Genomic DNA, 14,623 nt, shown 5'->3' with positions numbered 1-14,623 from the left:
GACACCGGTCCCCAAGGGGGAGTGTTATGAAAGATTAGCCGCAAACGTTGAAAAATATAAAAGATATGGGGCCCGCTGCACTATTTGCACAGTGAATTTCTCTTCTATATAAACGATCGTTTCGATCGATTGTAATCACACCATTCCTTCTTCTTCTAATAACACATCCTCTCTTGCTATCAGTGTTATCTTCTCATACGGGTATAAAATTTTGCCCTTATTTAAATTTCTTCGATACAATAAAATTCTAGTTTTTTTATAACAATTTAAACACTTTTCAGTTGATTTGAACAACCAAAAAAACACTTTTCAGATAGACCTAACACCATGTACGTTTTGTGAAGGTTACTGCCCGTCAACGTTTGCTGTAACTATGTTTCGAGCTGAAGCTATAGAATCGAATTCATGAAGCAACAGAACGTGCGAGTGTGAGGTAATCGACACATCTCATAGATGGCTGTTGACTTACCCATCCATGGGGGTGTACTTTTCACTCAACATCCGTGGTTGGACTATTGTGTCCTCAAAAGGTATTCATTTAGCTTCGTGGTTTTAAGTTCATAGTTACGTGAGCTGATAAATTATATGGAGTATTGCATTGGAGTATTGCATTTTTCTTACCAGTAGGCCTTTTTAGAGGGAGCCAAGGCTAAACATTCAATATGTGTAGGAGAGAGTTAGGACTTCTAGCCAAAGTTGACATCCATATCCACCACTGAATGAACACTCAATATGAAGGTATATGGACTTGTCCTTGTCATGTAAACCAACGTAACCAACTCGTAAACAATCCTACTGAGACTGGTTCTGGGTGAGGCAATGATGATTCTTGCTCTTCTTTGTTCATCCATCACTGAGATGACCTCGAGAAAACCTTCAGAGCTAGGGGAAGATAGTCAGCAAGCTTGGTGTTTTCAATAGGGAGTCCGATACAACCACCTGGCGCAAAGATTTGTCGAAATGCAGATTGGCAAAAAAAAGTTATGAAGAGATTTAGTTCTAGATGGAAAGCCCAGCTAGTATATGAGCTTGATCCCATTAGCTCTCAATAGCTGTTTTTTTTTTGCAGTGGTCACAACGAGTTCCAGAACCAAACCGCTGTGATCGCTTCACTATGACACCAAGTTGTTTTATTTTATCAACATAATCAGGAACAACAAGAACTTTCAGATCCAGAAATCTCTCCTTTACCAAACCTACAATCATGCATCTTCATATGCTTATGAACTATAACTTGAGACAGGAATTGTTCTTACAAACGCAACTTTGCTATTACTGTTCAAGTGTCACTAGTGTGTTTAGATTGAGCTTCTCTTCTTGGAAAATTAATCTGCACAGAATCACAAAATATATAACAACATGACAGTTCCCTTATATCTCTACAGAAGGCTGAACCTCATTCGTTTCTTGCTCCTTGTCTCTGCATCATCATCACGTCTAGATTTGTCCCCTTCTTGAGTTTTATCTACATCGTCCTTTATATCCTCCTCAACCCCATCATTATCACCATCGCCAGCTTTATCATCCTCATCCTCATCACGTTCAGATTCTTCTTCGTCCTCCAAAAGCTGTACACCACAAGCTTTCACTTTCCATTTCTTATAAAAGACTTTGAAATGAAACACAAGCTCGCTGAAAGTAGCTTCTTCAGCTTCAGGGAAATCCTGGTCTAGACAGAAAGAATCTTCAAATGTATACAGACGTTCCTCCCATCCACATATATAAGGCATGTCGCGCTGGTTTGATCCATATTGGACAGTGAGACCATTTTGTTTACCCCTAAACCTACAAGACACACGCATGGATAACTTCTTCTCCTCTCCATGGTCATCAAAGTCATCAAATAAATAATTAAGGCGCCAAGATACAATGTCTTCATCATCCACGAGATTAATATTTCCTCTTGACAGCAAGATGCAAGCTTTGAATCTAAGGGATGGAGGAAGAGGTCCTGGAGTCTGATTGATCTTTAGGAAACCTGAAGTAGCTCGGTAAGTGAAGTGTGCAGGCACTTCTACACCAGGTACGAGCATAAATTCATCATCATCACTTTCAACTTCGTCACCATCATCATGATCACTTTCAACTTTGTTCCCATCATCATCATCATCATCATCATCATCATCATCATCATCATTGGCTGCATTTATGTCAATAATAGAATCAGGGAACAAAAGTCGTACACCGCAGCCTTTCACCTTCCAGATGTTACCATGGACTAGGAACTCAAACAGAAGCTCACTCAAGGTGGCTTCTCCGGCTTCAGGGAAATCCGGGTTTAGACAGAAAGAATCTTCAAATATATACAGATGATCTTCCACTTCTTCAAATCTAAACGGCATATGGTGCTCATTTGATCCATATTGGATAGTGAGGCCATTCTGTTTACCAATGACGTTATAAGACACACCATCCTTGTGCATAATGAAACCCTCATCGCATATTGACAGCAAGATGCAAGCTTTGAATCTCAAGGATGAAGGAAGAGGTCTTGGAGTCAGACTGATTGTCAGGGAACCTGAGTCAGCTTGGTGAGGGAAGTGTTCGGGCACTTCTTCACCCGGTAAGAGTGCATATTTGCAGTCTGATGTGTGGATGAGCCTTCTCGCGTTTCGACTCAGGCCATAACAGCCAGCAAAGTTTAGGCAAATATTTGGATTATGAAAAGAAGAATCTATTCTCTCTAAGCATACACAGTCTTCTGCATCTAGAGACAGAAGAGAGTCTGGAAGCGGTGGAAGTGCTTCGAGCAATCTGAATCCTTTGACGTCAAGCTTAATGAGCCCCGAGAGACGTGTGATGCAATCTGGAATAGTGTTGAGACCATAACTCCGTAAACATAATGATAGCGCCTTTGCGGGTAGACATCTCGATAAAATGTAGTCAACCTCTAAGTCTGATGCTAATATCCAATCTGGCCACCTGTTAGGGTCCCACTCGATTACTGCTTCAAATAAGTCAGGAAAATCTTCAAATTCATCTTCACCCCGATCATGATGCTCACTTTGGCCAGTCTTACGCAGACCAAGAAACTCGAGATTCTCCAACTTGGAAATATTTGGAGATATCTTTTTCAGCTCCTCGCATCCATACATAACTAGTCTGCGCAGATGAGATAGATTCTCAATCCATGGAGGAATTTCCTCTATACTTGTCTTGCACAACAACAAGACTTCAATGCTGGCAGGAACATTAGGGAACTCCTTCAGGTTTCTACACCCAGACATATCCAATAAATTAATATGAGCCAAAAAAGATTTGATTGATGATGGCACTTCCCGTATCGCAGTCCCTCTCAGATCGAGTCTTTTCAAACTCGAGCAACCACTGAGTATTTCTAGATTCAAGCAACCAGTGAGTTCTTTCAAACCCGTGCTCTCAGAGAGGTTCAGTTCCTCGAGATTGATTAAACTACCCATAGAAGAGGGGAGCTCCTTCAAAAGACAGCAACCGCTAAGTCTGCACCTTTTAAGCTTAGTGGCATAGCCAATAGTGCTTGTGAGCTCTAACAAACCTTTGCACTCGTGGAGATCTAGTTCCTCTAGACTCGTTGCATTTGTGAGATCTGGAATCTCTTTCAGACACCAACAGTCCCTCAAAACCATCCGTTTGAGCCGCTGGAGAGGCTATACAAACCAAAAAAAAAAAAGAAAGATAAGCTTTAGAGAAATGACTAATCAATACAATACAAGAAAAAGTGCTGACTATTTTTTTTTTACTTTGATTCCATCCCAAAGCTTCTCAAGGTTGCTGTATGTCATGATAAGTTCGACAAGAAACTTGCAAGAGAACTTGGAAGGCAAAAATGTCAATGGACATCTGGGCCACTCTAGAAGTCTGAGTTTGTCAGGAAGACAGCTGAGGCCTTCGGGTATGCGCACGCTCCAAGAGTGGAGCACTAGGAACTGGAGATTCTTCATCTCTTGGAAGGCACTTTTACTTATTTGGATATCCACCTCTCCCCATTCTTCTAACTTAATGCCTAGAATTTTTCTAGTACCCTAGAATAGATTATTCAAAAAGAAGTTAACCTCAGCTTAAGAAAACCAAGGAGAAAGAAGACTAGAGAGAAACTTACAGTATCTTCTTCATCTTCAAGTAATTCAGAAATATCCTTCGTATCCATCAAGAACTGTCGCTTTCCAATTTCCTTCGTCTTTTTCTTGACAATATCTCTCCCCATTTATTGCAGTAATTTGTGCATCCTTACGTATCCGTTTTCTGTGGATATGAGACTTTTCTGCTCTAAGTTCTGAAGCCCATGGTCGACATCCAAATCACAATCTTCAAGAAAACGTTTAACGCGATCAACCGTGAAACCAACAAATAGACATGCAATATACAGAAAAAGAGCTCTGTCTTTATCATCACTTAAGCCGTTGTAGCCAAATATTAGAATTGATTCAATTCCTTTGTCAAGGCTAGACTTGAGCCTTGGTAGAGCACTTATCCACTCGTCCCTGGACTTTCCTCGTAGAGACAATCCTAACACTCTCAGGCCTAGAGGAAGATGACCAGCAAGTCCAGTAATTCCCCAAGCAAACTCATAAAAATCAACATATTGAGTTTTCTGTAAAGCCGACTGAAATTTACAATAATCGGAGTCACCGAGAGAAGTCATCTCATTACTTCCACTGACATACTCAATAAAAGCTCTGAACTGAAAATCAAAAAAGAATAGGGTATGCAAAGCTCTGATAATGCTAGGACCATAATCTAGAGACTTTTGACCGAAAGCATATTGGCAGAAGATCTGAAACGCCTCAACTTCATCTGGAAGTTTCATATCGTAAATACATTTGATGCCTTGTGCCTTGAGAAGGTTTCTATCTTCGGTTGTAATGATAATAACACTACCGGGACCAAACCAATCAGCCTTTTTTGCCATTGCCTCTAGTTTCAACAAGCAGTCCATTTCATCAAGAACAATCAACACTTTTTTGTCTCTCAGCCTTTGTTCAGCCACTCCCAAGTGACCAACCTTACTATCCTTTTGGTTGAAAAGCCGAGACAGTAACTCTTTCTGACAATCCAACTGATACTTATGATGGGAGCCACCGAGAGAAGGCATCTCTTTACTTCCCTTGATATCCTCAATAAACGTGCTGAGAGAACCGGTCGTACAAAGCTCTGGCAGTGCTCGTCTTACCAATCCCAGTAGGACCCACGATCCCTAGGAACTTAACTTTAGCATCTGAATGTTTGCTCAACAACGACATTATCTCCTTGATACGAGCTTCCATGCCAACAAAGTCATCAAAATCTTTTGATGGTGTAAGCCCCAACTCATCCATAAGATCTAAAGCAATTTTGTTGATCAAATCAGCTTCACTGTGCCTAACAAAAAAAAAAACAGACATCATCAGAAGTAGGTACAGATAATAAGTCTAGTGAGAGTACAAGTGGACGAACCATCTGCTAGAGTCGTAACCAGCTATATTGGCTACATCCACCAAAGCTCGTCTCCATTCCTTCTTCATCTTTTCTTCTTTTCCCACGCAGGTTCTGTCAAATCCCTTTCCGAAATCTCCCGTCTGCTTCCTCACATCAGATGGATCCACTCCGTAGAAAATGGTTATCACTTTTTTTTGTTGATCCTTTTCTCTCCACTCCATGATCTCCACCAACTCATCCAAACACCATCTCGAAGAAGCGTAGTTACGGGAGAGCAAGACAGTGGCAATCCTTGATTCTCTGATCGCTTGTACGAGCTCGGGACCGATAGGTTTGCCTCGATCGATCCCGTCATCGATGAAAGTTTTGATTCCTTTGCTTTCGAGCTCTTTCAGAAGGTGACTAAGAAAGCCTTTGCGCACGTCTCCTCCACAGAAGCTCGGGAAGACATCATGCGTCCACGTGAGAGAAGAAGAAGAAGAAGAAGCAGCCATGAATTAGAGATTAAGTTTGACAGACCCTAAAGCTTTGATAAATTAGAGATTAGATGCACTTAATTGGATTTTGGAGGGCAGGGGGTTTCCGGTAAATCGTGGAAGTGTTCGTCTACAAATCGTTTCCGGCGAGACTCCCGCTAAGTTCACTTTAGCTTCACTGACGGACGGGGAAGATTGTGCCGTACTCTTTCTATGCTTGGAATCTGGGCTTGGCCCATTACTTGATATCTGGAGGCCCGATTGATTTTGCCACCAAAAGTCCTTGTCCATAAGATTGATTCAGACCACTTTAGTTTGGTCGTGATATGGTTGGCTAGTATATTAAAGATTTCTGGTGGGTTCACTGGGATTTTTATTTTGTGTTCATTTTCAGATATTACTTTTTTATGAAATTTTTACGTTAATCTTTAGGTACACCTCCAATCCATAATCTTCAATGTTTACAAGGGTTTCTTATGTTTTTCATTCTCTTGCAATCAAAAACTGGATCAGTATATATGTATTAAAAACAACTATTTTTTTATGTATCAAAAAGACCTTATTTTGGTTGTTCCTTCATACCCTTTATCTCTCTTCAACAAGTACCGACTCCTTGAGCAACTTTAAAATCGTTTCAGCTCTTGTCGCTACACAACCTGTTCCTTGCCTTGCGAGCTTGGTAAATGTCTCGTATTTATTCTCATCTTCCTCTACCAGGCTTAATTGGTAGAGCTTTACCATTATATTCTACATTATCCAATCAACGATTATTAGAAAAATATTTAGAAAAATATTTACTAAATGATAATGTTTTCCAAATGCTTTCTCGCAAATGCTCTCAGACAAAGTTTTTAGAAAATCATTTACAATTATAATTTATAAAATTAAAGAAAATATATAATTAATTCAATTATTTTATTTATTAATATCATAAAATTATCTTTATATCCATAAAATAAACTTTTGATTTCTAAAATTAATTTACAAAAAAAATATTTTTAAAAATAATAATATTTTACATTTAAAATAAATTAAATTATATTAATTAAATTATATTTTAAATGTGAAATACTTATTTTAAAAATAGATATTTCAATTATAAAATTTATTTTAAAATAATATTGTTCGATATAATGATAATTTTTAAATTATTAAATAAAATAAATTAATTATATATCTTTTTAGTTTTATATGTTAATATATTTATATATTTATATATATATATATATATATATATATATATATATATATTAGAAATATATTCATTAAAAATAAATATATTATATATTATATTCTAATTTTTATATCTATCTTATTAAAATAGGAATACAAATAAAAAATAATCCTAAGATTTACTATTTATTAACGAGTAATTCTTTGGTTTACCCCCTATGGTGAACCTCTAGGTTCACCAACCAATATGATTGCATTATTTCAAATTCGATATCTTTTATAAAAGAAAATAAAATATTGTAAGTTATATTATGTTTTTAAAATAAAAAAGTAAAAAAAAAATAGTAGTTACAGGAAAAAAAATAATTTAAAAATAATATTTTTAACGTCGTCAGCAAAACACTAAACCCTAAATCTTAATCCCTAAATCCTAATCCCTAAACCCTAAATCCGAAATCCTAAACCCTTGGGTAAACCCTAAAACCTTGGATAAATCATAAACTCTAAATCAAAAACACTAAAACCCTAAATCCTAAACCCTAAACCCTTGAGTGTTTTAGTGTTTAGTGTTTTTGATTTAGAGTTTAAGATTTATCCAAGAGTTTAGGATTTATCCAAGGGTTTAGGACTTATCCAAAGGTTTAGGTTTTAGTATTTAAGGTTTAGTTTTTTCCTGACGAGCGGCAAAATAGTTTTTTGTAATTACTACTATTTATTTATTTTTATTCTTTTATCTTTTTATTTAAAAGCATAATATAACTTGACAATATTGTGTTTCATTTTATAAAAAATATCGATTTTGAAATAACACAATCCTATTAGTTGGTGAACCTAGAGGTTCATCCTAGGAGATGAACCCAAGAATAAGTCTTTATTAACAATGGCATGCCACTCAAGTTATTAATAACTTACCTTTGACGATTCTTTGTTTTTTTCTCTTTAATTAATGAATTTCCAAAATAAAATTCTAATAAAAAAATTATGGCAACAATAACTAATAAACCTAGCTTTTTTTTGTCTTTTCTTATTTAGTATATATATGTGTGTCTGAAAATAATTAATTCCATATATACATTTCGTAATTAAATACATACATTGTATGGTAAATATTTTACTAATTCCATATATACACAATAACTGATTCCATATTAATCAAGCTACTTTTTCCTATATAATTATATTTTTATTTTGTATAAGTAATAAGTAAAACAAAAGTCACATTAATAGAATCATTTACATAATATATAGATTAATATATAAATATATTATGTTATATATATTTTCATATAAATAATAGTCCAATGTAAATTTAGTATAATAAATGTTGAAAAGTATAAAATATATATCACCATATATATTAAATGATATATACAAAAAATTTATTATAAATTATCATTAAATTTTGATCCATAAAAAAAAATTACTTTTGTGTGGATATACTGGTCATATTCTAAAATATCGATGATACAATTGATGGTTTACAAGATAAAAAAATACTCAATATAAACTATAAAATTGTTTTGTTTAGAAATATCATATTAAACAATTGTTAAAAAAATACTTAATATTTATTTATAAAAAAAAAAAAATCCGCGCAGGTGAGCGGATCAAACTCTAGTTAATTTTATATAGCATACTCATACTGCTTTACCAAACATCATATTGAACAGTTTAGCAAAAACATATAGCTTCTGCAGCATACTGTTTCTATCACATACTGCTACTGCTTTATCATAAGCTCTGCCAATCAAGATCTTACACTCTACTACTTTCTCTGTCTCGGTCACTCTTCTTGAGCTAGATGAATTTCTAACCTGGAACCAATTGGTGATAAGAGGAATGGCTTATCTATCTTATATATTGCTTAGGATTCCTTCCAACTATCGATGTAGGATACTTTGTGTCTAATACGTCCATTCGAAATGATGGCTCTTCAAGAGCCGATCTCAGAATGTTCGAGCAAAGATCGATGTTTCAACTTCGGACCAGACCGATGGGGATCTGGTCGGACTATATGGAACGAACTCTGATACTATGTTAAGCTAGGTGAGCTTCCAACCTAAAAGTGATAAGAGGAATGGTCTATCTATCTTATATATTGCTTATGATATATTGCCTATGATCCTTTCCCACTACCGATGTGGGATACTTTGTGACTGATACTTCTCAAGCAGCACATGCGAAGAGCGACCTCACAAGTCTTTGAGAAAAAAAAAACAGAAACAAACACATGTATCTACACATTCCATACGCATAAGAACATACACAACCATTGAGATTCTTGCATAGTTAAACCAAAACTGTGTTTCTTTACGTCTGTGGTTGGATTATTGCATACTTGCGTGACTGATTAATTACATGAAGTGTGGATTATTGCTTTTGTTCGTATCTGTAGGCCTTTTTGGAAGGAGGCAAGGCTAAACATTACTTGACCCTCAACATAAGTAGGAGAGATCTATTGGTTAGGACTTCTAGCCAAAGTTGACATGTAAAGCCTTGTAACCGACTCATCATATACATTCCTAGTATCCCCACTGAGACTGGTTCTTAGTCGAGGCAATGCTGATTTTTGCTCTTCTTTGTTCATCCTTCACAGAGATGACCTCAGTCGGAAAAAAAACTTCAGAGCTAGGGTAAGATAGCCAGCAAGCTTAGTGTTTTCAGTAGAGAGCCCGATAAATCCATCTGGCGCAAAGATTTTTCCAAATGCGGATTGGCAAAAAAAAAAAAAAAAAAAAGCAATTCTCTTAGATATAACTTTTAAAGTTTTTGTGACAAAAATATATCTCAAAAACTAAAATGACCAAAATATGATTTTTTAATTTTTTTTTATTTTATAAAATTTGAAATTCTAAACTCCGAATTCTAAATCCTAAACCCTAAACATACCTTAAACCATATCCCTTAACTTTAAACTCTAATATCTAGATTAATTAATTCTAGGGATATAAGTTTATATTTACTTCTTTTGAAAAAACATTTAAATTTATTTTGTTTATTTTTATTTTTAATGTCTATATTCGTAAAAAAAAAAATATGAAGAGATTCAGTTGTAGATGTAAAACCCAACCCGTATATAATCTTTGATTCCACTAGCTCTCGATATCTGATTGTTTTCAGTGGTCAGAATGAGCTTCCAGAACCAAACCACTGTAATCGCTTCACTATGACACCAAGTTGTTTTATTTTATCAACATAATCAGGAACAACAAGAACTTTCAATCCAGAAATCTTTCCTTTACAAAACCTACAATCATTCATCTTCATATGTTTATGAAAAGTAAATAACAGCATGACAATCTCATATACCTACAGAAGGGCTGAACCTCATTCGTTTCTTGCTTCTTGTCTCTGCGTCATCATCATGTCTAGATTCTTCTCCTTCTTGAGTTTTATCTGCATCATCCTTTATATCACTTTCAACTTCGTTCCCATCATCATCAACAACATTATCAACTGCATTTTCGTCAATCCTAGAACCAGGGAACAAAAGTTGTACACCGCAGCCTTTCACCGTCCAGATGTTGCCATGGACTAGGAACTCAAACACAAGCTCGCTCAAAGTGGCTTCTCCGGCTTCAGGGCAATCCTCTTTTAGACAGAAAGAATCTTCAAATATATACAGATGATCTCTAAATCTGATAACTCGCCATGGCAGATGGTGCTGGTTTGATCCATATTGGACAGTGAGGCCATTCTGTTTACCCATGATACGACAAACAACACCACCCATCAGTAGAGTGTCATCTTCGAAACTATCGAATGTTGACAGCAAGACACAAGCTTTGAATTTCAAGGATGAAGGAAGAGGTCTTGGTGTCATATTGATCGTTAGGGAACCTGAAGCCAGCTTGGTGAGGGAAGTGTCCAGGCAATTCTTCACCCGGTAGGAGCGCATATTTGCAGTCTGATGTGTGGATGAGATCTTTAGCGTTTTGATTCAGGCCGAGGCAGCCGGCAAAGTTTAGGCAAATATTGGAATTTTGAAAAGAAGATTTTACTCTCTTCAATTCTACACAGTCTTCTGCATCTACATAGAAGGGAATCTGGAAGGGGTGGAAGTGCTTCGAGCACTCTGAATCCTTTGACGTCAAGCTTAATGAGTCCCGAGAGGCTTCTGATGCAATCTGGAATAGCGTAGATACCGTAACTCCTTAAACATAATGATAGCGCCTTCGCGGGTAGACATCTCGATAAAATGTAGTCAACCTCTAAGTCTGATAGTAATGTCCAACCGCGCTTCAAGTCAGGGTCCCCCCACTTGAATACTGCTTCAAATATGTCAGGATGATCTTCATTTACACCCACATCATCATCCTCACTTTCGCCACTGTTACGTAGACCAAGAAACTCAAGATTCTCTAACTTAGAAACGTTCCGAGATATCTTTCTCAGCTTCTCGCATCCATACATGATTAGTTTGCGCAGACGAGACAGATTCTCAATCCATGGAGGAATTTCCTCGATACTTGTCTTGCACAACACCAACTCTACAATGCTGTCAGGAACATTTGGGAACTCCTTGATGTTTCTACGCCCAGACATATCCAATTTATTAAGACAAGACCAATTAAATCTGATTGGTGACGGCACTTCCCATATTCCAGTCCAGCTCAGATTGAGTGTTTTCAAACTCGAGCAACCACTGAGTTTTTCCAGACTCGAGAAACCACTGAGTTCTTTCAAACCCGTGCTCTGTATGAGATCCAATTCCTCGAGATTGATTAACCTACCCATAGAAGAGGGGAGCTTCTTCAAAAGAAAGCAACGGCTAAGTATGCACCTTCTAAGCTTAGTGGCATTGCCAATCGTGCTTGGGAGCTCTAACAAACCTTGGCAATCATCGAGATCTAGTTCCTCGAGACTCGTCGCATCTGAGAGATCCGGAATCTCTTTCAGACACCGAGACCCCCTCAAAACCATCCGCTTGAGACGTAGGAGAGGCTATACAAAAAAAAAAGAGATATAAGCTTTAGAGAAAAGACTAATCGTGCTTTACACGCAATACAGTATAAAAAAAGTGCAGACTATTTTTACTTTGATTCCATCCCAAAGCTTCTTAAGTTTGCTGTCTGTCATGATCAGTTCGACAAGAAACTTGCCACAAAACTTGCAAGGCAAAAAAGTCAATGGATAGTTATGCCACTCTAGAAATCTGAGTTTGTTGGGAAGACAGCTGAGGTCTTTGGGTATGCGCACGTTCCTAGAGTCGATTACTAGAAACTGGAGATTCTTCATCCCTTTGAAGGCACTTTTACTTATTCTGAGATCCTTCTCTATCCATGACATGAACAGTTTTAGCTTTAAGCCTATAACTTTGTTTCCAGTAGTACCCTACAATAGATTATTCAAAATTTCAGCTTGTGAAAACCAAGGAAACAGAGGACTTAAGATTTAAACAAAGAAAACTTACAGTATCTTCATCTTCAAGTAAATCAGAAATATCCTTTGTATCCGTCAAGAACTGTCGCTTTCCAATCTCCTCCGTCATTTTCTTCACAATATCTCTACCCATTTGTTGCAGTAATCTATGCATCTCTAAATATCCGTATTCCATGGATATGAGACTTTTCTGCTCTAAGTTATGAAGCCCATGGTCCACATCCAAATCACAATCTTCAAGACAACGTTTAACGCTATCAACCTCAAAACCAAAAAGAAACATGCAATATACAGAAAAAGAGTTTTATCTTTATCATCATTTAAGCTGTTGTAGCCAAAACATTAGAATTGATTCAATTCCTTTGTCAAGGCTAGACTTGAGCCTTGGTATCGCATTTTTCCACTCGTCCCTGGACTTTTCGAGTAGATACGCTCCCAAGACTTTCAGACCTAGAGGAAGACGACCAGCAAGTTCAGTAACTTCCCAAGCAAGCCCATAAAAACCAGCATCTGGAGTTTTTTTGACGAAAAGCATATTGGCAGAAGATCTCAAATGCCTCAACTATACCTGGAAGTTTCATATCGTAAATACATTTGATCATTCGTTGTTTGAGAAGGTTTCTATCTTCGGTTGTAATGATAATCATACTTCCGGGACCAAACCAATCAGGCTTGTTTGCCATTGCCTCTAGTTTCAACAAGCAATCCACTTCATCAAGAACAATCAACACTCTTTTGTCTCTTAGCCTTTGCTTAACCAGTCCCAAGTGATCAACCTTATAATCCTTTTGGTTGAAAATCCGAGACAGTAATTCTTTCTGGTAATCCAACTGATACTTATGATGGGAGCCACCGAGAGAAGGCATCTCACTACTCCCCCTGATATCCTCAATAAACGTGCTGAACTCAAAATCAAGAGAGAAACGGTTGTACAAAACTCTGGCAGTGCTCGTTTTACCAATCCCAGCAGGACCCACGATCCCTATGATCTTAACGTCATCATCGGATTGTTGGCTCAACAACAGCTTTATCTCCTTGATACGAGCTTCCATGCCAACAAAGTCATCAAAATCTTTTGATGGTGTAAACACCAACATTTTCATAACATCTCCGGAAATTTTGTCGATCATCTTAGCTTCATTGTCCCTAACAAAAACAGAGGCGATCCATTAAAACAGTCAACAAGAAACGAAGCTTCTAGTATCAAGATCATACAATGAGTATTAAATATTACAAGACAAGAGTATATTTCTCACAACAGCCATATTATATGACTAATAACTGTAATAAGAGCTTTCCATAACTCCTAACTCTATTCTTTTCCATAATTCTTAACTAGTAACTACAATTAAATACGCAAGTGGAAGTGGAAGTGGAAGTGAAAGTGAACGAACCAGATGCGAGAGTGATAGCCGGCTATATTTGCGGCAGCTTTCAAAGCTTGAGAAACGCTTCAAACTGATTTTTCCATAGAAGGTAGTTTCTTTCTGTGAGTTTTACTGTAACTGAGTTTACTATTTTGAGTGAAGGAGGATTGTAGAGTTCAAGCGCTTCCATGGTACTCTGATACCATGAAAGTTGAAGAAATAAGATTTCTGAAAATGTAATTTCTATTTCTTGTTTCTTAAGCTTTTACAATGCACTACAAGAAAACACGTCATTAGCAAGGGAAAAATGCATTGCAATTCCGTTGCAAATCGTCATTTGCGAGCTATTTGCGAGGAAACACATTCCCTTGCAAATCCTTAGTCGCAAATTGAATTCGCTTGCAAAACGCTCGCAAATTTGCAACGGAATGACTTTCGTCGCAAATTTGCAACGAAAAAATAATCGTCGCACTTTGCAACGGAAACGACGTCGCTTGCAAAACACGCGCAAATTTGCGAGGAAATGTTTCCATTGCAGATTTGCAACGGAACCTTTTCCTCGCAAATTTGCGAGGAAAAGGTTCCGTTGCAAATCTGCAATGGAAACATTTCCTCGCAAATTTGCGCGTGTTTTGCAAGCGACGTCGTTTCCGTTGCAAAGTGCGACGATTATTTTTTCGTTGCAAATTTGCGACGAAAGTCATTCCGTTGCAAATTTGCGAGCGTTTTGCAAGCGAATTCAATTTGCGACTAAGGATTTGCAAGGGAATGTGTTTCCTCGCAAATAGCTCGCAAATGACGATTTGCAACGGAATTGCAATGCATTTTTCC

The 14,623-nt window shown here is 37.1% G+C and overlaps 2 pseudogenes; both read right to left on the bottom strand.

The window, feature by feature from the left end:
- Positions 1-1,320: 1,320 nt before the first annotated feature.
- Positions 1,321-6,038, bottom strand: LOC106316957 (annotated as a pseudogene).
- Positions 6,039-10,344: 4,306 nt separating this feature from the next.
- On the bottom strand, positions 10,345-14,129 carry LOC106315182 (annotated as a pseudogene).
- Positions 14,130-14,623: the final 494 nt, after the last annotated feature.

The sequence above is a fragment of the Brassica oleracea genome, chromosome C9 (genome assembly GCF_000695525.1).
Source record: "Brassica oleracea var. oleracea cultivar TO1000 chromosome C9, BOL, whole genome shotgun sequence".
Lineage (NCBI taxonomy): Eukaryota > Viridiplantae > Streptophyta > Magnoliopsida > Brassicales > Brassicaceae > Brassica > Brassica oleracea.
Note: the sequence above shows the minus strand (reverse complement) of the source record. Positions and strands in the feature narration are given on the sequence as shown.